Here is a 23647-nt window from a genome sequence, read left to right as displayed (position 1 = left end):
GAATTATCATCACATTTAATCCCCTCAACAACCTACAGGGTAATTCTACTTATTCCCATTTCACAGATATGGAAACTGAGGCTTAGGTCAAGGAAGGATGCATCCACTGGAGCCCAGGCTTGCCAAGTCCAAAACATGTGCCCCCTTCTGTGATGCTACAGTCATCCTGATGAGGCAAGGCCACTGGGCTGCCCCTCTTTATCTCACATGTAGCCTCTGTCACATAATAACAAGCACTCATTCATTCTCAGCCACCCCTGGAATCTCCATCACACTGGGTCTGACCACTCCCCAGGCTCAGGTGGAAGACTACGTTCTCTGTTATCTGCCTTCCCCACTCACCAGCCTCTTCTCTTCTCGGATGCCTGTGGCTCTTTTTAATTTCATTGAAGACTGAAGCCAAAGATAAAATCCTAAGATGATCAAAATAATTATTCCTGGGAAAGAATTAATCCTGTGGCCTTTCAAGCCTGATAGATTTTTAAATTTTTAATTTTAAAAGTAAGGCACTGACACCGCTATAATATCAGCGGTACAGAAGGGGAGCAAGTAAGAAGCGAATGCTCCTCTCCTCTCCTCTGGCTCCCAGACCCATTTCTCAGCGGTGACCACACATGGACTTTCTGTTTTGACCCCCACAGCAATTGTAATGTGTTTGATGCAAATGGGATTAGGTTAGACAAACTCTTCCACGGCTTGATTTTCTTCCTCCGACTATGTATCTTAGACAGTCTTCTCTGCCAGTGCTTGGGTGTCATTTATCCATTCATTAGCTATTTATGGAGCGCTGCACTCTGCCAGGCACACTGGCGAATGACTCAGTCTTTACCTTCATCATCACCTTCATATGAGCAACTGACACATGCTACGCCTTTCACATTGACTTTCTTTTATTACCAGAATGACCCATGACTTGGGTACTGTTAACACCTGCGTTCTCAGAATGGGAAATAGAGGTGTTAAGAAGTTAACTAACTCACATAATGTCACGTCACATCTTAGGTGCTGGTGGATTCGGGATTTGAATCTAACTCCAGATCTCAAGTTCTTAAGCAAACCCTCAGTTCTTATCTGCATTGAGTTCACCATCTCAGAGGTAGAGTTGGGGGACAATATAATAAATCCATATGCTTGCTAAGTCACTTCAGTAATGCCCAACTCTGTGTGACCCTATGGACTGTAGGCCGCCAGGCTCCTCTGTCCGTGAGATTCTCCAGGCAAGAATACTGGACTGGGTTGCCATGTCCTCCTCCAGGGGATCTTCCCAACCCAGGGATTGAACCTGCGTCTCCTGCATTGCAGGCAGATTCTTTACTGCTGAGCCACCAGGGAAGCCCCAGTAAATCCAGAGGCAAATTCTACCGTAAGAGAATTAGCAGGTTGCCCAGTATTACTTAGAACACTTATGATAATTCATTTAGTCATTTCCCTGTTGATGGACATTGAGGACATTGACAATCATGACTCCAAACAACATACAATGAACATCTCAGGCCACCTGGCAATGGGCAGCTAGAGGTGTAAGTTAAGTTCCTAAAAGTGGAGTTACAGAAGCAAACAGCACATGCATTTTAAATTTTGATACGTATTGCCAAATCACCCTCCAAAAAGCGATGTCCATTTGAGAGTCTGCCTGGGTGCATGAGGACCCATTTCTGCATTCTCACCAGGATTGGCTCTTAGGGATTGCTTTCATCTTTCGTGAAAAACGGAATTTCATTTCTGTTGTTATTTTCATTACTCTTCCTTTGAGTGTGCTTCTGTGTATTTATTAACTGTGGTTACTTCTTGACTTGGACTCATTATCTTGGGGGAGAGAGTGTGATCTAATGGAAAGAAACGGAGATCAGAACACAAGAGATCTGGGATGTAGTCTCAGTAGCAAGAGGTACTGGCTGGGAGGTCGTGAGCATGTGGCAGATCTCAGGGCGGGGATCCTGGAACAGAGGAGGACCGTGGCCGTGAGGACCCGAGAGGGACTTCCATCCCAGGCTGCCGGCTCAGTGGGAGGATTCACCCACACCACACGAGGCATGCCCGAAGCCTAGACGATGCGTTTGGGATAGGGTGCATTGATGGGGGTAGGGGGTCTGCTGGGGCCCCTCACATCTACTCTGAGCTTACAGCGCACAAGCTGAACCACTCATCATCAACTGAGATGAGGGAAGCACACTCCCTTCTCGTCCCTGCCCCTACTACGGCGCCAGAGGGAACCACGCGGGGAGAGAGAGCAGGTCTGTGTGAGCACGTGGACCTCCCCTTCACACCCTGCCCAGACCTCTGAGATCTCAGCTCTCGGCGGTTTAGGGTTTTAAAGCAAGCTTTGAAATCTAACATGAGTTTGGAATTTTTTAAATACACAGATCTGAATCTTGATGATAAAAATAAGACTAATAAAGACCGCAAGTAACTGACAGTCTTGGAATCCACTCGAGCTGTCTGCGCAAGAGTCCTCGGCTCAGCGCACTGCGGGGACGCGGCGGGCACAGCTGGTGGCCGCTAAGGTGGGGGGTGTAAGCGTCTCATATTTATATTCCAACCCGCTAAGACTCTTCATTACTAGTAAATAATGAGAGGATTGACTCAGCCGATCTTTTCCACTTCTCTAATTCTGAGATTACATGATTTATTCATTCATTCAGCACGCATTTGAGAGGCGCTTGGGCACCGACAGCTGTGCTAAGCCATGAGCAATTCTCGCCATCCTCCAGGAGCCCTCCACCAGTGGGGAAGACGGGGGCTCCGTGGTGGGGGTGCAGGCACAGAGGTGTGAGTGAAGCCACCCCACGCGGGGAGCCGCACGGAGGTGTCAGGGACGGCCTTTGGAAGGAAGGCGCAAAAGGAGCGGGAGGAGCATCAGAAAAGGTGGGAAGGGCTCTGGGTGAGGGAAAGGGGAGTGCTGGTCAAGGATGGAGCTGCATCCAAGTCCCGGTGACCTCGTCTTATCCAAGTCCCGGTGACCTTGTCTTATCCAAGTCCCGGTGACCTTGTCTTCTGAAAGGCCTTTTCCTTCAGTATCCCACGCCTTCTCTGTCTCCAAGTGCTGTCTCAAGAGTTCATGGTTAGGAAATTCGGTGATACAGAAAGAAACAAGAGCTGTTAGGCTTAAAAATAAGTAACAATTTAGAATAAAAATCAGCCCCATGATAGAATCAGGGACCCCCACACACCAGTTCCATGAAAGATATAGATAAAGGCCGGACAGATATTCCCAGACCCCCACCAGATGCAAACTGCTGATCTCAATAATATAGACCTGAGACCAGTTGAAACCAGAAGGTTAATGATGCTTGAATACTTCACCTTGATGCCAACCAAGCCGAGAATTGTGCAAGAGCTGGTCATGCAACTGGCAGTCCCCTCCCTCACCCTGCCTTTATTTTTCTACTCAATTTACTTATTTTAACTGGAGGATAATTACTTGGCAATATTGTGATGGGTTTTGCCACACAGCAACATGAACTGGCCGCAGGTATATCTCACACGGCCTTTAAAACCCCTTCCCTGAACTCCATCAGGGAGTTCGGGTGTTTTGAACATGAACTATACCCATTCTCCTTGCTTGGAGCCCCGCAGTAAACACGGAATTTTTTTCACCACAACCCAATGTCATTAGCCTGGCTTTACTGCACACTTGGGCAAGAGGACTCAAGTTTGGTTTGGTAACAAGAAGTGAGGAGGGACTATTCCAGGCAGAAAACATTTGGGATCTGGCAGGGAGATCTGATTGATGCTCAGAGGAACTGCACAGAGGTTAAATGGTGGGAGCAGGTGAGGGAGATGATCCCACAAACAGCAGAGTGGGAAGGCAGGCATAGGAGCTCAACTTGGTCCCCAGGATAACGAGGAGTCATAGGAAGTGTGGGGGCAGGGATGTGTCTCGGTCAGAATGTGTTTAGAAAGATGACTCTGGATCAAGTCTGCTGAGCACATTGCAGGGGCTGGAAAGAGGACAGAGCCAGACCAGTGTGCGTTTCCAACATCTTGATGTCTAGTCCCCCAAGGAAGCAGGGTCAGGAAAGCGCCCTTGTATACCTTTGCTCCTGGCCCCACAAGCAACAGCGCCATTTCCCCTTCTTTGCAGAGGTGCCGTCCCAGCAGAGTGGAGTCCTGCCAAGAGGTCCAGCCTGAAATAGGAGGCATGGTGGGATGAGGTGGGGCAAGAAGCTCGTGGGTCTCATAGCTGTTAATTCTGTCCTACTGATTTTCTCCAAGAACATAACAGACAGTAACGCTGAGGAGGCTCCCTACATACAACACAAGCTCCAGATTTGCCGAGCAACAGTGCTGGCATCTTCCATGAAAAATCATGTCCAGCACAGCATAAGAGGTGAATCCCAACCTTGGAGCTTGTGGCAAAACCCTCTGGAGAAAGGGAAAAGCATCGCCCTTTGGGGAATGTGTTCAGACCAGTACCCTCCATAATGGAAAGGAGAGGGGATACAGTTTTCATGAAAGCTGCTGGTACTAGTTCAGAGACAGAGAAATCTGGGAACCCCTGAATGTGGTTCTCTTTTCCAAGTTTAAGCAGTTAGATCATAAACAGCCCACAGGACGGTAAGAATCTGGACATGCTTTTGCGGCATTTTCATCTTGTACCCCCAACACTGTCCTAGGACAGGAGACTGTGGTCCTACGCTCTCTGAGATCTCCAGGTGGCTTCCTCTTCTGCTCAGCACAGACCCCCACCCTTCACACTTTCTCTCTTTCTCCTTGTTCCTTTTAAACTCTTTTCTTCAATGCCCTCCCATCCTCTGAATAATTCCTATTCACCTTGTGTGCATCAATTGTCAATAATCTTCAGTCATATTTGGTTCTTTTGCAGGATATGGTTCTCAGGCCACAAGAGCAGAAGAGAAGAAGTGTATTCATTTCCCAGGGCTGTTAGAATAAATGATCACAAATTGGGTGATATTTAAATGTATTTTCTCCCAGCCTTGATGTCAACATATTGACAGGGCCATGTTCTCTCTAAACATACTAGAAGAGAATCTTTCCTTGGTCCTTCCTAGCTATTGGTGGCTCCTGGCAGTCCTTGGCATTCCTAGGCTTGTGTCTGCCTCCCTCAGGATGGCCAAGCTGGTTGGCCTGAGATTGACTCCTAAGCCGGTAATTGCCACCGCAAAATCTCCAGTAATGCCCACTCCTGTCAACCTCAGTTTCTTCACCCGTGACTGGGGTGCTGCCCTGGGTGTCTGTGAGGATCAAACGAGATCATGTATTTTTAGGATGCATTTACACACCTGCCCTATTCCAGAAAGGATTTGCGGCACTTGTGGGATAATGTGACCCCAGCAGGTAGCGTATCACCCAGCATGTACGAGGTCTCCATTCACATGAGCCTTCCTTCCCAAAGAAAGTGAAAGTGAAGTCGCTCAGTCGTGTCCGACTCTTTGTGACCCCGTGGACTGTAGCTCACCAGGCTCCTCCCTCCATGGGATTCTCCAGGCAAGAGTACTGGAGTGGGTTGCTATTTCCTTCTCCAGGGGATCTTCCCAACTCAGGGATCGAACCGGGGTCTCCCTCACTCCATGCAGACGCTTTAACCCCTGAGCCACCAGGGAAGCTCAGCAGTTCAGTCTAATTCAATGTGAAGAGAATGCAGCGGCCCAAATGAATTAGGCAAATACAGATACTTTTAGAGAAAAAGTAGTCTTAACCAATGGATCACCTATCCAGCCCATAAAAAAGAGTAACTTTGGAAACTGGGTAGCAGTATGAAGATGTTATGATGCAAGTAAAAAGGGCCGTGAAAACAACATTTTAAAGGTGAGGAAGGCAGTGAGTAACACTGCGTGTACATTAGGTTTCACAAAATATGTTGATCTAACGAGATGGCAAAATTTTTACTTCCCCTCTCCCTATCCCTACCAGAATTATTTTGGTGAGAAAATGGCATTTGTTTGGGCAAGTTACTTAGGGAGAAATGGGCTAAATGTGGGAATCCACCTGGGTGAAACAAGGGGAAACTTTCCTTGAGGCTCCAAGAGCAGATGGTCCTAGAGGCGGAGTTGAGAAGGGAAGGGAGAGGAGAGGGAGCGGGCAGACAGGCAGGGACCCCCTGCTGTAGGAGGTGGGAGACCTTCCCACGAGCCCCCACGCCTCAGTCACGCTACCAACTCCTGCACAAGCGATAGGGCGGGGCTTGCTCAAGCGCCGAGGAAAGTGGCTGGGCTTTGGGCTCAGACAGATGCGAAGAAAAATGAAAATCAAGTGTACGAACGGAGATCAGAAGCAGAGCAAAGCCAGGGAGCAGTGCACACAGAAATTCTGCGCAGCCGGGGGAGGAATCCGCACACTCCTACCCTGAGTCAGGGAATCAGGAGGACGGCGCGGACCTCCGGGTTACATTTGCCTACGTGCACAAAGATAGAAAGAAATGAAAATGGGTGGTACGTCATGATAGAAGATTGTAGTTGATTTTTTTCTTAAGTTAGAAAGTCATTTATGGGCCCTGCAGAAATTTTGAAAAATACAGAAAAGCACAAGAAAGAAAAACCACTCTTGGTATTTCGCTGTCATTCAAGCCCTCCCACATGTGTTTACTTGCACCCAGACTCCCACATACATAGGTACACACACACACACACACACACACACACACACACACATGTATTAGGCCACATACACCAGATTTTCTGCCCTCCACTTTTTCTACCTGACCACATAATATGAGCATTTCACAAGGCATTAAATTTCTTCCTCTAGTTCACTGTTAATGCTACATAGTATTCCACATGATGATAGTACATCATTTAACCACTCTCCTGATTTTGGAATTCACTCTTCTAAATAAAGTCCCAGTCAATGTCCTTACACATAAACTTTTGCAGATAGTTATATATAGTTAGAGTTAGGAATCCATTTCTAGAAATATAAACTGCTGGGTCAAAGAAACAGATGTATTTGAGGCTTTGGTCGCATTTGCCCAAATTGCCTTCTACAGATAATGCACCTATTTGATACACCATCAGCCATGTAAGAAAATGTCTGTTTCCTCCACAAGCTCACTTAGCACTGGGGATAATAATCTTTTATTTTTTTTTCTGCCTGTTTAACGGGTGAAAATGCCATCTCGTTTTGCTTTAATTTTTGTTTCTGTGATCACTGTGAGATTCATTATTTGCTCTTGTTTGTCAAGTCGCAGACTTTGTGTTCCGTTTGTAACAATTCCACACTCACATTCTTTGTCCATTTTCTTATTGAAGCTGCTTTTATTTTCTCGTGTATTTTCTAATCATTTGTCTGTCATACATTCTGTCAATATATCCTTGGTTTATATTGTCTTTTGAACTTGGTTTATAGAATTTTTGAAACATAATTTTTTTTTTAAAGTTTTGACCACACCATGAAGCTTGTGGGATCTTACTGACCAGAGACTGAACCTGCATCCTTGGCAGTGGAAATGCAGAATCCCAACTGCTAGATCACCAGGGAATTCCTAGAATGGGTTTACTTCATTTAGTCAAATCTAGTAATATTTTCCTTTATTGTATGTTTTCACTGCTTAGGTTTACCCCATTCTGAATCAGGTAAATATTTACTCTTTTTTTTAAGCCAAATATGCTTCCTAAAATTCTTCTTATCTTCAGCATATTTGGAATTGAGTAATCTACATGAGGCAGGGATCTGAAGCCATGTATTTTACGAATAGTCAATCCCAACATCATTTATTGACTGATCCATTCTTTTCCACTAATGTGAAGGTCCCCTTTGTTGTGGGTGGTAGTTCATGAGCCCTTACATAGCCAAGAAAGTCTCTCTGTTGACTATGTTTGACTGGGTATAAAATCTTGAATCACAAATTTTTCTCTCAAAATTGTTGCATCACCTTCTAAAATTCAGTCTGTTTTCCATATTTTTCCATCCTCTGCAAAATTTTACACAGAATAGTTCTTTGTTTTATGAAGGTTTAGAAGAATTTACCTATCCACCTAAGATCTCACCATTTTAGTGGTAGATCTTTGTGATTTTCTCCCAAGCTCTGCCTTATTGATAGTTATGTCATGCCCACTAGATCATTTTTATTTCATTTTATTCTTATCTTTCCTATAAAATTATTCTGTTTATCCAGATTTTCAAATTCATGAACAAGAATGTTTATGTAATATCAGTATTTTGCTCACATTTCTGTTTTATCCGAGTTTAGATACTCTTCCTCCTGTTCTATGTCAACTATTTACTTTTTATCCCTTTTAATTATTGAGACTGTCAAAGGTTGCTTTGTACTCATTTCCAAAAAAATTAAATCCTAGATTTATTTACCAAGTCGCCTCCCCTTCTCTCTCCTCACTTAGTCATGTCCTCACTTAAATGTTTTCTATTCTTCTTTCCACTCTCCTTGGGCTAAATCTGTGGTCCTCTCCATCACTTCTTAAGTTGAATGCCAAGTCCATGTATTTTTTTTTCTTTCCTGCCTAAAGAAATTATTAAAGGCTGTGAATGTTCCTTAGGAGATATCTTTGGCACTATTCCATCACTGTTGATATGCTGTATTCTCATTGTTCAGGCATTTGCCACAGTCTATAATTATAGTTTGTTTTGATTTTATGATTGTCGACTAAAGAGTAATTGAAATTCTTCCTTATCTCATCCAACATCCTTCTCAGTGCTCAACTTGCCTTCTTTGACTTTCTGATTCTTTTTCCAGCAGACCATGTCTTCTCAATGTCTGCCAAGGATACAAAATAGTTTCCTGAGGTTTGTTGTTTTTTTTTTTTTCTGGAGTCTAAAGAGATGTACCTTCATCATAGGTCTCGTCTCTTGATCTGCAATCTAAGATTTTTATTGACTTCTTTTTGTATTGTTCATCTTCAAGAAAATCTAAACTTATAAATATATAAATCTTAAAAAAAAATATGGGGTATTAGACTTGTTCTGGCCCCACTCTCTGTCCTTAGGGGTGATGATTAAACCCCCTTCCAGTCTTCATGAGGACAGACTGAAGGATGCAGTTCACAGCTGACCTGTTTCTAGGTTTCTAGCAGCTAATTCAGTTGATAGAGGGATCTATTCCACCTTGATAACTAGTTCTCTTATTAGATAAAGACACAGAGAGAAACCATAATGCAGTGACATGGGTTCATCCCCTTTTTTCTGTCTTCAGCGTGTCATTTGTGTGTTCTGAACACCACAGCTTGGAATACGGCAAAATTAGTACACACACACACACACACACACACACACACACATTTTCTGTTGAAAACCCTGAGTTACTGCCTCTGCTTGAATGCAGTCAATAATCAGGGGTGGGAGGGGAAGTTCATCACTCTGGTTGCCTCCCAAGGAGGTTCTCTGCCCAGCTTTCTGATCTTTACGTCTCCAGGTCTCAGAGACGAGTGCAAGTGTTAGTCGCTCAGCTGTGTCCCGCTCTTTGTGACCTCACGGACTAGCCCTCCAGGCCCCTCTGTCCGTGGGATTCTCCGGGCAAGAGTACCCGAGTGGGTGGCCAGCCGTTCTTTCTCCAGTGGATCTGCCCAACCCAGGGATTGAACCTGGGTCTCCTGCGTTGCAGACAGATTCTTTCCCATCTGAGCCACCAGGAAAGCCCCATTTTTACGTCCCCAAGGTTTTTTGTTTGTTTGCTATTTGTTTGCTTTTTACGTCCCCAGGGTCTCAGAGACAAGGAGGACGTGTAAAGTACCTTCTTATGTTTCTCTAACTGATGTTATCTTCACTTAAAGAGCAGTAAGGCTGCTTTCTCTCAGCTCACCTCCATGTTCTTCAGAGTTAGTGGGACCCTCTCTTTGATTCTATATCACACCGGCGGTTGTTCAGTCACCCGGTTGTTAGGCTGGTTAGATCTTAGTCTGAGGTAATTCTGCGAGCTTTTATCTCATGTCTCCATAGGTGGTCAGTGGAGAATTTAAAAGGCAGAATCAGAGCCTGAGAACCAGATGCCATCGTCATGAGCATTTTTCATGTGTGGCTCTAATTTTCCTCTTGCAATAAATCCCAGTCTTCCTGCCACTCAATCCAGCCCCAGCATTTCTTGCTGGGAGCATTGGGAACGCTTCCTGCCTCTTCACTGTGTTCAGTCCTATCCCTTGCATTTTATCTTCCAGCCCAGTCACCAAATGCAATCCTCCTAGAGCCAAATCTATTTAGTCCCTTCCTCCTGTCCAGAACTCCCGCTCAGCCATCCAAACCCTCCCAGAAATACCTATGCCATACAGCCAGTGATGCCCAGTTCCTCCAGGGTCGTGGGAAGGAGGGGTCTGGGCCTTCTTCTGGAGCCACCAGGTCCTAGCCTGCCTGGGAATATGCAGCTGACAAAGGAAGCTGGTTCTTCAGCTTCTCCACTGGTCTCCCCCGAGAAGAGCCATGTTAGGATAAGCTACGTAATTCATGGGGCCAAGGCAAAGTGAAAACGCAGGGCCTTTTGCTGAAAATGGATTAAGAATTTCAAGATGGCAGCAACAGAGCACCAAGCCAAGAGCGGGCCCCTCCTGAATGCGGGGCTCTGAGAGCGTGGTCCAGGGCAGCCACCCACGGCTCCAGCTCTGGGCGTTGCGTTTAGACCAACAGTCAGACGGAGCTGGAAACTTTGGAGTCTGCTGCTCAGCCGTGTGCAACTCTTTGCAGCCCCATGGACTGTAGCCTGCCAGGCTCCTCCGTCCGCAGAATTCTCCAGGCAAGAAAACTGGAGTGGGTTGCCATTCCCTTCTTCAGGGGATCTGCCCGACCCAGGGATCAGACCAGGTCTCTTGCATCGTAGGCAGACTCTTTACCATCTGAGCCACCAGGTAGAGACTGTGAGTCCAACTCTAGCCCTTTCACAGTTCACCTGGAGAGTCAAGTCTGAAGCTCAGAGAGGGTCTAGATGTTTGGCCAGACTCCTAGGGACTGGGTCTCTTGCCTCCAGGTTGAAGGATCCCCTTCTCCTCTCTCTGCCCCCTGAAGCTGTCTGTCACTCACTGAACTGCACAGATGTGGATGGAAGGACTCTGCGCTCTGTCCTGATCTCCAAGCAGTGAGGCAGTATGGTGTAGGGAGAAAGTGTCCCAGACCTGGAACAAGATTTGGGGCCCTTGCTGCTGCTGCTGCTAAGTCGCTTCAGTCGTGTCCGACTCTGTGCGACCCCATAGACGCCGGCCCACCAGGCTCCCCCGTCCGATTCTCCAGGCAAGAACACTGGAGTGGGTTGCCGTTTCCTTCTCCAATGCATGAAAGTGAAAAGTGAAACTGAAGTTGCTCAGTTGTGTCCAACTCTTAGCCACCCCATGGACCACAACCTACCAGGCTCCTCCATCCATGGGATTTTCCAGGCAAGAGCACTGGAGTGGGGTTCATTGCCTTCTCCGTTGGAGCCCTTACCCCACACCAAAAAAAAACCCTGCATAACTGGGACAGGTCAGTTTCTCTCTTTGGGTTTTAGCTTGCTCCTTTGCAACAGGAAGGCATTGAACCAGCTGGTCTGGAAGGCCCTTCGCAGACCTAAATGATGTGGAAACAGCAAGGCAGAAACCAGTCCCATGGGAAGCCGAGGGCACCTCCCTGCACCCCCCACCCCATCAAGAGGTAGCTCTGAGCTGAGCAGTCCTTGGGTGAAATTAAACTCCGCTTTCAACTGAATTTGCCAGTTTTTCAGCCAAATAATAATAATAATAAGTATCACAACTACAAGCTGTTCCAAGGCAACCTGCCCTTAAACAGATAATCGGATTTGCATAAATTGAGTGCTGCTGAGGTTTAAATAATTCATCAATGTGGCAGGCTCTTTTTAATAGCCAAACAGAACTGCCAGACTTCGGGAAAGGATCAATGGCAGCCCACGTCCTGAGGATGTGCACTGCATCTCAGGACCACAGAGCCACTGGTGAGGTTTAGAGACAGGAACCTCTGCTTCCTGGCTCTTCATGGATGCAGACAAAGGACGTGCTTTCATGTTCCAGGGGGCTGACATCTTCAGCAAAGCTTGTTCACAGAAGCAGGGCAAAGGGAAATACCTGAATCCCTTTGAAAAAACACGAAGGAGCCTGCGAGACCTCAGGTTTCTGCAGACTCGGGGAAATGAGAGGAATAAAGGCACCTGATGAGATGATGGAAGACAGAACCCAGGAGGTTTAAGCAAAGAAGATCCAAGCGGTGGGAGACAATTTCACTACCTTCTGATCTCTGAATTGTTGTTGCAGCCTAAAGAACAGAATGTTTTTAACAAGGCCCAAGGTCAGGGCCAACAGGAACCCCTGGGAAGGCGATGTTGGGCTATCCGGATGTAGTTTCTAGCTGACCTTTGATGACTTAGGTTGCTTCATGTGTCAATATCACCGATCCGAATGGTCACCAGGAACACACCAGCAGCCTTCAAAGCTGATTTCTTCACTCGCAACAAGGAAGCGCATATCCCATGGGGGAACCATGAGGAGCCTCCATGGATGGCTGTGAGGATGACTTAGGGTAGGATTGAAGCTTCTTTTAGGTGATCTGGGGAGGGTTTGAAAGAAGAGCGGTTTGTTGGATGGATGCTCAGAAAGCGGGGGTGAACCTCTAACTGGGGACCTCAATGGCTCCTATGTAAAAGGAAGGAAGAAAATAGAAAAGCTAAACCTTACACAGCGACAGAGGAGCAATCGCACATATCAGCTGGAAGAGAGGGTCGTCTGGCCCTCTGTGACCTGCACGGCGACCTCGTTTTTGTCTGTGCGCAGAGGGCATGATGAAGTGGTCCTGTTCTTTATCTCACCTTGTTAGAGTCGTAGACTGGTCCTATCTGACTCCAAAGTTCCGTGAGGGTGTTTATGTCCCCCAGGAGGACACACAGCCTCTGGGAGTGCTGGGCCAGCTCCAAAGAGCTCCAAGGTCTGAACATCAGAAACTGCTTCCCTCACCCTCGCAGCCATATGTGAAGATCGGTTTGGTTTCTGTTGTTGTTGCTGTTTTTAAAATATCAGCATCCTTATTTTTTTTAACTGAAGTATACTTGATTTCCAGTGTCGCGCTAATTTCTGCCACCCAGCAAAGTGACTCAGTTATGCGTATACATGCGTTCTTTCTTCTGTTCTTCTCCTTTATGGTTTATCCCAGGAGATTGGGTATAATCCCGGGCCGTACATTAGGACCTCGTTGCTGATCCAGTCCATCTGTAATAGTTAGTATCTGCTAGTCCCAAGCTCCCACTCACTCCATCCCTCTTCCTCTCCCCTCCCTCCTTGGCTATCATAAGACTGTTTCTATGTCTGTGAGTCTGTTCTGTTTTGGAGATAAATTTGTGTGTGTCATATTTTAGATTCCACATGCAAGTGATATCATATGGTATTTGTCTGTCTCTCCTGACTTACTTCACTAAGTATGATAATACCTAGTTGCGTTCATGTTGCTGCAAGTGACACTGTTTCATTCTTTTTAAGGTTGAGTAATATTCTATTGTGTACATGCATCACATCTATAGGCTGCCTTGAAGGCTCAGAGATAAAGAATCCGCCTGTAATGCAGAAGCCATGGTTTGAGCCCTGGGTTGGAAAGATCCCCTGGAGGAGGGCATGCAACCCACTCCAGTATTCTTGCCCAGAGAATCCCATGGACAGAGGAGCCTGGCAGGCTACCACCCATACCGTCCCAAAGAGTTGGATGTGACTGAAATGACCTAGCATGCACGCACCACATCTACAAGATCAGTTTTATATTTTATCTCCCAGGGATGCTGGCTCACCAGCAATTCACCATCTAACCTTCGACTCACCACCCGCCTCCAACCACACCGAAACCAGTCTGTGCCCTATTCAAGGGAAGCCTTCCAATCACATGTTGGGTACCTCAGCAATATCAAATAGCTGCAAAATGTTTTAAACACTTACTCCTACCCATATTCTTGTTGCTCTTCCTCCTTGGAGGTAGAGCCAGTGGGTGGGTAAGGCAGCATAAATTCTTTCTTCCCAACAGTTCATGGATCAATGCCAATCTGTGGACTGTAGTTTGCATTACATTATCCTTGGCCTTCAAAATCAAAACAGTTATTTCAGAGTTACCTAGTCATCCCCTCTTCTCAAGAATATGCTAAGCCAAACTTGTGCTTCACCAAAGTTGACTTAATTAATTTCCCAAACCCAAACAGGCCAAAAGAGACTTATGACCTGAGAAAAGTCATCAACAATGTGATTGTCAAGTCATATCTTTTATCAAAGATGATGTGCATAATAATTTCCTATGGTTGCCATCAGAAATAAACACACACTTGGTGGCTTAAAGCAATACATATTTATTTTCTTATAGTTCTGGAAGTCAGAAGTCCAAAATTAGTCTCAAGGACTAACATCAAGGTGCCTGCAAAGGTGGTTTCTTCTGGAGGCTCCAGGGGAGAATTTTTCCTGCCTCCTTCCAGCTTCTAGAGGTCACAGCCCTCCTTGACTTCTGGCCACGTTGCTCAAGTTCTGCTTCCACCACTGCATCACTTTCTCGAGGCTTTGACGTTCTTGACTTCCTCTTACAAACTGAAGAATCAATGCTTTCGAATTATGGTGCTGGAGAAGACATTTGCGAGCCTGTTAGACAGCAAGGATATCAAGCCAGTCCATCCTAAAGGAAATCAGTCCTGAACATTCATTGGAAGGACTGATGTTGAAGCTGAAACTCCAATACTTTAGCCACGTGATGTGGAGAGCCACCTCAATGAAAAATATTCTGATGCTGGGAAAGATTGAAGGCGGGAAGAGAAGGAGGAAGCAGAGGATAAGACGGTTAGATAGCATCACTGACTCAATGGACATGAACCTGAATAAACTCCGGGAGATGGTGGACAGGAAAGCCTGGCCTGCTGCAGTCCATGGGGTCACAAAGAGTCAGACACAACTGAGTGACTGAACAGTAACGGCAACCAGATAATGTCCCCAACTCAAAATCCTTAGCGTTGATTCCATCTGCAACTCTCACTCTGGAAGGTAAGATTCACCGGTCCTAGGGATTAGGACACAGACATCTTTGGGCATAATTCAGCCTACCACAGTAGGAAAAACACATTTTCTTTGATTTCATCTCCCCCCCTCCCCACCCCACTCCATCAGGACTGATTACACTTAAAAAGAACTGGTTTCAGCCCCTCATCAGTTCAGTTCAGTCGCTCAGTCAAGTCTGACTCTTTGGGACCCTGTGGACTGCAGCACACCAGGCTTCCCTGTCCTTTGCCATCTCCCAGAGTTTGCTCAAACTCATGTCCATTAAGTCTGTGATGCCATCCAACCATCTCATCCTCTGTTGTCCCCTTCTCCTCCTGTCTTCAATCTTTCCCAGCATCAGGGTCTTTTCCAGTGAGTCAGTTCTTCACATCAGGTGGCCAAAGTACTGGAGCTCCAGCTTTAGCATCAGTCCTTCCAATGAATAGTCAGGACTGATTTCCTTTAGGATGGACTGGTTTGATTTCCTTGCTGTCCATGGGACTCTCAAGAGTCTTCTCCAGCACCACAGTTCAAAAGCATCAATTCTTCGGTGCTCAGCCTTTGGTGCTCAGCTTTCTTTATGATCCAACTCTCACATCCATACATGACCACCGGAAAAACCGTAGCTTTGTCTAGACAGACCTTTGTAGGCAAAGTAATGTCTCTGCTTTTTAATATGCTTTCCCTTCATAAGCTTGTGTTCAAAGTTCAACTCAGATGTGTCGTTGTTGTGTGTAAGCTGCGGCAAGTCACTTCATCTTTTGTGAGACTTAACTAGTCCGTCTGTAAAATGGGGCCAGCATCCTACCTCCCAGGGTTGCTGCAAGGATGCCTGTGAACATGTATCTAATGAGCAGAGAACCCAGGAGGGGCTCATGGCACATTGTTTTGCTCTTTTCTGGATGTTCTGTATCCTCTGTATCTGCCCACAAGGAAGGTGGGTGACCTGGGTTTTTCTTTTTCTCACTGATACTCAGTGACCCACATTATCATGGTTTCACACACAGCTCTCCTTTGCTTATCTTTTATCTCCATGACATCTCCCCCTGCACAATTCCCCTAGACCATGCCCCTGGCAGCAAAGGCATCTTTCCAGGCTCGGACCAAACAGAGAAGAGACCATGGGCAGTACCCAGGACGGCCGCAGGAAGATGCCCAGTCAGACCTGCCTCCTCCCTGTCTGCTTTGAGACCAGACATGAAAGGCCTTTTGAGAGAGATTTGGGGAATTGTCATTAGAGCCTTTCTTCTCTGGATAATGGTCCTGCCGGAACCAGAAGATAAAAAAAAAAATGTTGATGTGCTATTTATTATAATACGTGGGCTGAAGGGTATATATAACCATGAAAATCCTCCCGTGGCCAAAACTGCTCCTGCAACTGTGCCAGTTTTAATATTGTGTACTGTCTAAAGTTTTCCTATGGATGGTCTCAAAGAAAAATCATAGAATTTTACCGTTTTAGGGAAACCCAAACCCATCTAATCCTTCTTCCAAAAAGATGGCCAATACAGAATGAGTCTGCTGCTGCTGCTGAGTCGCTTCAGTCGTGTCCGACTCTGTGCGACCCTATGGACAGCAGCCCACCAGGCTCCTCTGTCCAAGGAATTCTCCAGGCAAGAATACTGGAGTGGGTTGCCAATTCCTTCTCCTAGAATGAGTCTGCTTGTACATTTTTAATGACTGTACGCTCACTACCTTTTTCCTCTGAAGTTCTTTAGGTCCCTGAGGGTGATAAATAAGCACACTCCTCACTCCCCCAATTCTGAATCAATTATGAAACAGGTTAGTCAGCTGGGGGTAATTTATCAGCTTCATTGTTCATAAAAAGGGACGTGAAATTAGTGATGGTGAAAGCTGCTCAGTCGTGTCCGACTCTGCGACCCCATGGACTAGACAGTCCATGGAATTCTCCAGGCCAGAATACTGGAGCGTGTGTGGGACGGGAGTAGGCAAACTGGCCATGAGACCAGAGTGGGCTTTCTCTGGCTTCCTCAGCCCTAAGGTCGGCCTAAAGTGAAAGCTGGATCTGCAGGGCAGCCTCCCGGAAACTCAGGGGACCCTGGCTGCCTCAGCACCCCACCTGGGCCCCGGGGCTATGAGGATGCCACTCTGTGCTTCTCAGTGAGCGAGTGGCATGTGGCCCTTTGCTCTGCCCAACACCCAAACCGAGCGGCAGACCCTCACCATCTCCCCGTCTCTCCAGAGGGCTTGGAGCCAGCAAGAGTCCAACGCCTGGTGTCAGCTCTGTCCTTCAGACTTCTGCGAGTCCCTGTTCCGTGGGCCGGCGGGGAGGCTCGCAGCAGCATCTGACTGCCTTCTATCATTAACCTGGGGAGGGAGAGCGTGGTTCCACTCTGTGTGATCGTTCGAATCAATCCATTTGATTGCTTTCCTTGATGGAGGCACAGTCTGTTTCCGTTCCAGTCCACCCTATCCGCATCTGCGCTGCATTTCTCTGCAGGACAAGAGGCAAGGATAATCCTGAGGACCACGGACTCCATCCGTGGTCCAGTTCAGTCAGTGACGCTGCTACTGACTCATCTTGTTTCTTTGGGCAAATTCATCTACTTTTCTGAGTCTCCATTTGCTCATGTATGAAATGGGGGTGATGGTGATCCCTCCTTCATAGGGGTTATGGCCATTCACTGAGATTACCCATGGGAAGCATTTGACCTGAAATGAAATTTGGGAATCGTTTCATAGTCACTGCTGGTGTTACTGCCACATGGAGTAATATAAACAACTCATATTAGAAGGTACGAAAGAGACCTCAGCCCACTGGGGGTTAGAGGGATGGCTCCTGGTGGCCACTTTGGGGGATGCAAGAGGAAGCAAGACCCAGACTCCACCCTTCCCTGCAACTTTGTGGAGAGAGGAGTGGGGAAGAGAACCTTGGGGAGAAGTGACTCACTCTTGTGGGACATGCTCATTCGTCACCTAACATTCATGCCCTATCCTGGTTCAGGTCTGTGCTGGGCAGTGAGCCCACGGAAGGCAGTCAGATGCTGCTCTGATCTTTACAGAGCCCAGACATCAGCAGAGTCTGCAGCCTGAAGCTGCAAACTAGACTTCCTAAGGAGAAAGGTCACTTCCACATGGTAATCTTGAGAATATTTCCTGGGAATCTGAACAGAGCTTTGAAAGATGGTTAAAACGTTATGGGTAGTATATCAGCTATTTATGTCACAGTTAATGCTATGTAACAAGCAATCCCCAAACTTGGCAGCTGCAAACAAACAATAGCCATGGACTTTTGATCACGAGCCTGTGCTCAACCAGGTGGTTCTGTTGACCTCGGCTGACACTTTCATATAGCTCAGTGTCAGCTGGAAGTTGGATAGCCCAGCATGGCCTCAACTGGGACAGCTGGGATAACGCGGTTTTTCACCACATGCTTCTTATCCTACAGTGGGATTGTCTGGGGATGGTCTCTAGAATTTCACAGAGGAAGAGAAGAGAAGCAAGGTGCAATGCGCAAGCTTTTTCTAAAACTCGGATTGTGTCGTCAGCACTGGCATCAGAAGTTGGCCATCAGAAGTCACATAGCTGAGGGAGGACCCTCACATTCTGAAGGGAGGACCCTGCAGAATTACAGAGCACAGGAGAAGGATGAGAAGAGGCCCTTAATGCAATCACTCTGTGTGAGAGACAAGGGAAGAGGCAGAGGGAACGCTAATGGGGGGAAGGAGCGCTTCCTGTTCCATCTCAACCAGAGGATGCCTCCGTTACCACAACAGCAGCTGTCTCCTGAGCATCCAGGCTGTGCTAGGCACTGGGTCACATGCCCAACACTATTATCTCATCTCAAGGCAGATCATCCCATTTTACAGATGCAAAATCAAGGCTTGGATATGGAAAAGCCAGGATTCAAACTCTGGTCTGTCGGACACAAAACCCCATGTACTTTACACTACTTTCCGGAATTGATGAGGATATTAAAGATGGGACCAAGCTGGTCAAGACCCAGAAGTCCACCCTTGACCCCACCTTCCTGTGAGCCCTCAGTCTGCTCCCGAGGCCGCCTTCCTCACCACCAAGGCCTTGCTGCTCTTGCTGCCTTCACTTAGGCATCCCTATCTGAGCTTAATTAGGTTTGCACCAAGTTCACGAATTCCCTTAAACTTAATGGGCTCTAAAGAGGAAATAGAGCTCTTTCTCTCCAGGTGTTTATTTCCTTCACACATTGTCCCTACTGCACTCTGAGACTCATTTCCACATCCCATCTGGTTAATGGGTGCAGGTGAAGTCGATCAGAGCACTGTCTGCCATTCCCCGGCCTCCTCCCCACCCCCTGACCCCACCGCATCCATAGCACACCCAGATGTTCCTCCTCCCCAGCAAGAAGATGGGAAAGGGAGAGAAAATTTACAGACCAGCCTTGTCCCCAGTCGAACAAACCCACCCCTCACATCTGGCCTAGACATCTTTGCAAAGAGCAGGAAGCAGGTGATATTTCTTGAGGTCCTACTGTGTGCTGAGCACTGCACATGTACCCCCATCCCATTCATTGAGTGAATAGACAGAGTCCAGATTCTGGAGCCAGGTCATCCATGCAGATTACTTGCAGGAGATGCCTCTGCTCCTGTTTTCACACCAGAAGGTGGGGATAAACAAGGCACGCATAAAGATCATTGTGAAGAGTCAGTGAGCTAATACTTGTCCAGTGCTGAGAACAGTTCCTGGCTCATGATAAAATGCATTGGTTGCTCAGTAGTATCCAACTCTTTGCAACCCTATGAACTGTAGCCCGCCAGGCTCCTCTGTCCACAGGATTCTCCAGGCAAGAATACTGAAGTGGGTAGCCATTTCCTCCTCCAGAGGATCTTCCTGACCCAGGGATTGACCCTGGGTCTCCTGCGTTGCAGGCAGATTCTTTACCAGCTGGGCCACCAGGGAAGCCCAGGCTCGTGATAAATGTTTGCCACTGTTATTCTAAGGATTATTTCTATTCCCCTCACCATTCTGTGAAACAGGCACTTGTCTCCTTTAGGGCTAAGAAAATAGATTTCTGGGGGACTTTCCTAGCGGTTTTGTGGTTAAGACTCTGCACTTCCAGTGCAAGGGATGTGGGTTCAATCCCTGGTTGGTGAACTAAGATCCCATATGCCATTTGGTAAAACAAACAAAAAAAAAAGAGTAGATTTGTGGCGATAAAGCAATGTGCCCCAGATATCACCAAACGCTGCAAATCATAAGCAATAAGAAGGTTGAAACCTATGCCAGCAAAGTCTCTTCCCTGCATGTCAACCTCTCCCACCCCCACCACAAACTGCCTGCTCAGTCGTGTTGGATTCTTTGTGATCCCATGGACTGTAGCCTGCCAGGCTCCTCCATCCGAGGAACTTTCCATGCAAGAATGCTAGAATGGGTTGCCATTTCCTACTTGAGAGGATCTTCCTGACCCAGGGATCAAACTCACATCTCTTGCATTGACAGGCAGATTCTTTACAACTGTGCTACCTGGGAACCCAGGTGAACATTTAAAAAAAAAAAAATTGTCTTTTAAGGCAACAAATCTGACTCTGCGAGGCAAAGGCCAAAGGACCTCCCAGGAAGTGGAGGGTGGATGGAACAGCCTCTCTACTCTCTCGTTTCTCTCTCCATCTCCAGGATAGCCACTCAATGCTTGATCCCACCCGTCTTCAGCCCACGTAGGATGAGCAAAATACAGTCCTCCTCCGGGGCCCCCTGTCATCTGCAGAGGTGGCAGCTGATGCTGCTGGGGAGCTCAGAAGAGACCGGGTGGATAAGGGCCCATTTGCTGCTGCTGCTGAGTCGCTTCAGTTGTGTCTGATTCTGTGCGACCCCATAGACGGCAGCCCACTAGGCTCCTCTGTCCCTGGGATTCTCCGGGCCCGTTTGAGTAGGCTTTAAAAGATGGGGAAAATTCACCAAGTGCAGAGAGGAAGTCCCAGAGCAGCAAAGGAGCCGGAGCCGAGAGCTTCCAGCTTATCCCCCAAGGGGGCCCAGGATCTGGTTAGTCCAGGGGATAAAATGATTAGGACTGTGGAAATGGCAAACGACTTTGAAGGGCCTTGAGTGTCAAGAAGAGGCATCCCGGCTTCATCCCGAGCTCGGCAGGGAGCCACTGGGCTCTTTAAGCAGATACAGTGACGTGATCAGAGTTGGAATTTGGAACACTCCGTCCCTGGAGATTGACTCGAGGAGGCAGATGTTAAGAGGAAAATCAAGTCTGGCAGGCCAAGGTCATGGGATGAACTGGGAGCTACACACACACCCCATGGGGCTCCCTAGTCAGAGCAGGAGTCTGCCAAGCACCCACCGCCTGTGGACCAAATGCCCCCTGCTGCCTGTTTTTGTAAATAACAGGTTTAAAATACAGTCACCTCCACCCTCTGTGCATTTATGTATTCTCCATCGTGACTCTCACTAGAATAGCAGAGCCGAATGGTTGCCACAAAGATGGGCCCACAAATCCTAAAATATTCACCCTCTGACCCTTTAACAGAAAAAGCCTGTCCATATCTGTGTTAGGAGGAATGACTCTCATCCCCATTTCATGTATGAGAAAACTGAGGCTCCGAGAGCTGAGGTGCCTTGCCCAAGGTAACAGGGCTTGTGAGTGGAAGCAGGGAGGTGGACAAGGAGGCCCGTGACGATCATCAACCTAGAACCAGGAAGGCGGATCCAGGAGGCTCAGCCCCCAGTCCAAGGCTGCCGTCGGCCAAGGGGGCTCGGGCGCCTCTTTGCCAGCCAGAGCCCTTACTCTGGTCCGCGACCCAGCGTCAGATGACTCATTTAAAACCTAATGCTTCCACCATGTCCGCCCTGGCTGCCCCTGCGTCGGCTTATCACATCCTATTCAAATCCCAAATAAATTATTTCAGCTCTGCAACCCTTGGATAAAGAAAAAAAATGAAATTAAAAAATAAAAAAGGAAGAAGGCAATCTTTGAAGGGACAGCCTGCCGGCCTCCTTCACCCGCAGCTCCAGGCCATTTTTTCTTCCTAAACCCGCACTGATAACCTTCAGCGGCTGCTCAGCCTGGAGAGGACAGAGCCACACCCTGCCCAGACCCCGGTCCTTCCACAGGCGGCGGGACGGAGGTGCACAGGCTCCAGGGGCAGAAGGTCCTACATGTCCCATAGCTTGACCAAGCGCTGTTCCCCTCCACAGACCAGAACTCCGTGTGCTTAGAGAATAAGATTGCTGGGGAGGGCTTTCCTGGTGGCTCAGTGGTAAAGAATCCACGTGCCAATGCAGGAGACACAGGTTCAACCCCCGGCCCAGGAAGATCCCACATGCCCCGGAGCAACTAAGCCTGTGTCAGCAGCTACTGAGCCTGAGCTCCAGAGGCCAGGAGCCGCAACGACCAGGCCTGTGTGCCCGGAGCCGGGGCTCAGCAATGAGAGACGCCCGGGCAGGGAGGAGGCCGAGCACCACCCGAGAGGGCAGCCCCGCTCACCGCGGCTGGAGAGGAAGCCCACACCACACCAAACACCCAGCTCAGCCAGTAATAAGGAAATAAAATCATCTTAAAAATTTTTAAGATATTGCTGGGGAGAGGAATGTGAACTCCAACTGGTAATCGTTAGCTTATTACTTAAGCACTTTTTGCTCACCTGCCGTATACATGCCAGGTGCTGAGCTAGGCAGTTGGCTGACAGAGATGAACACCCAAGAGGAGCCCTGCTCGTGTGGCCCTTTCTCAGCAAATCGTCAGATCCACTGCATTTTGCGGTTTACAGAGGACTTTCTCCTCCTCTTTTCCCCAGTGGCTCTGTGAGGGAGACACGTGAGACGCAGGTTCGATCCCTGGGTCAGGAAGATCCCCTGGAGGAGGAAATTGGCAACCCACTCTAGTATCATTGCCTGGGGAATCCCATGGACATAGAAGCCTGGTGAGCCTCAGTCCAGGGGGCTGCAAAGAGTAGGACACTCCTGAGCAAATAAGCACTCACACTAGACCCTCCCCGAAGTTCTCTGAGGCAAGCTGGGATGATATCATTAAGAACCTCGTTGACAGACGAGGAAACTGAGGCTTGGAGATGTGACAGAACTTGTCAAATTCTTCCCCGATCAGAGTCCTCAGAAGAACAATGCGGCGGTTAAAACCCTGGCCAGACTGACCCGGGTTTGTTAGCTGTGTGATCTCGGGACAAGTTTCTTAACCTTACTAAAGCTCACTTTACCCATCTCTGCAATGGGAGAAATAAAGTCTCCCTGTTGGGTCATTATGGGAGTTAAAATGAATGAGAAGAATTTAGTGCAATATCAGACAGAGTAGGTTCTCACTAAACGCTTGCTTGTCTGCCGTTGACTGCTGTTGTCACTGGACTATAGTGATGGGGCTGGGGGAGAGAGGATGGGGGAGGAAAGGAAGGAGCGGGCCAGAGGGGAAGGAGGGGTGAGGGGAGGAGAAGGGTGGGGAAGGGAGAGGAGGGGAGGAAGAGGAGGGGGAAGGGGAGGAGGGGAGGAGAAGGATGGGGAAGGGAGAGGAGGGGAGGAGAAGGATGGGGAAGGGAGAGGAGGGGAGGAGAAGGGTGGGGAAGGGAGAGGAGGGGAGGGAGAGGAGGGGGAAGGGGGAGGAGGGGAGGAAGAGGAGGGGGAAGGGAGAGGAGGGGAGGAGAAGGATGGGGAAGGGGGAGGAGGGGAGGGAGAGGAGGGGGAAGGGGAGGACGGACAGGAGACGGCTGGGGAAGGACAGTGATGAGTACTTGGCCCCACCATTGACTCCCAGTGGCCTTTGCCTATAGCCATGCCCCCCTCGGTGAAGTGAGCTTCCCTGGTCTCACCAAAGACTTCCTCCACTGACT

The sequence above is a fragment of the Odocoileus virginianus genome, chromosome 31 (assembly GCF_023699985.2).
Source record: "Odocoileus virginianus isolate 20LAN1187 ecotype Illinois chromosome 31, Ovbor_1.2, whole genome shotgun sequence".
NCBI lineage: Eukaryota > Metazoa > Chordata > Mammalia > Artiodactyla > Cervidae > Odocoileus > Odocoileus virginianus.
This window is presented reverse-complemented; position numbering follows the sequence as displayed.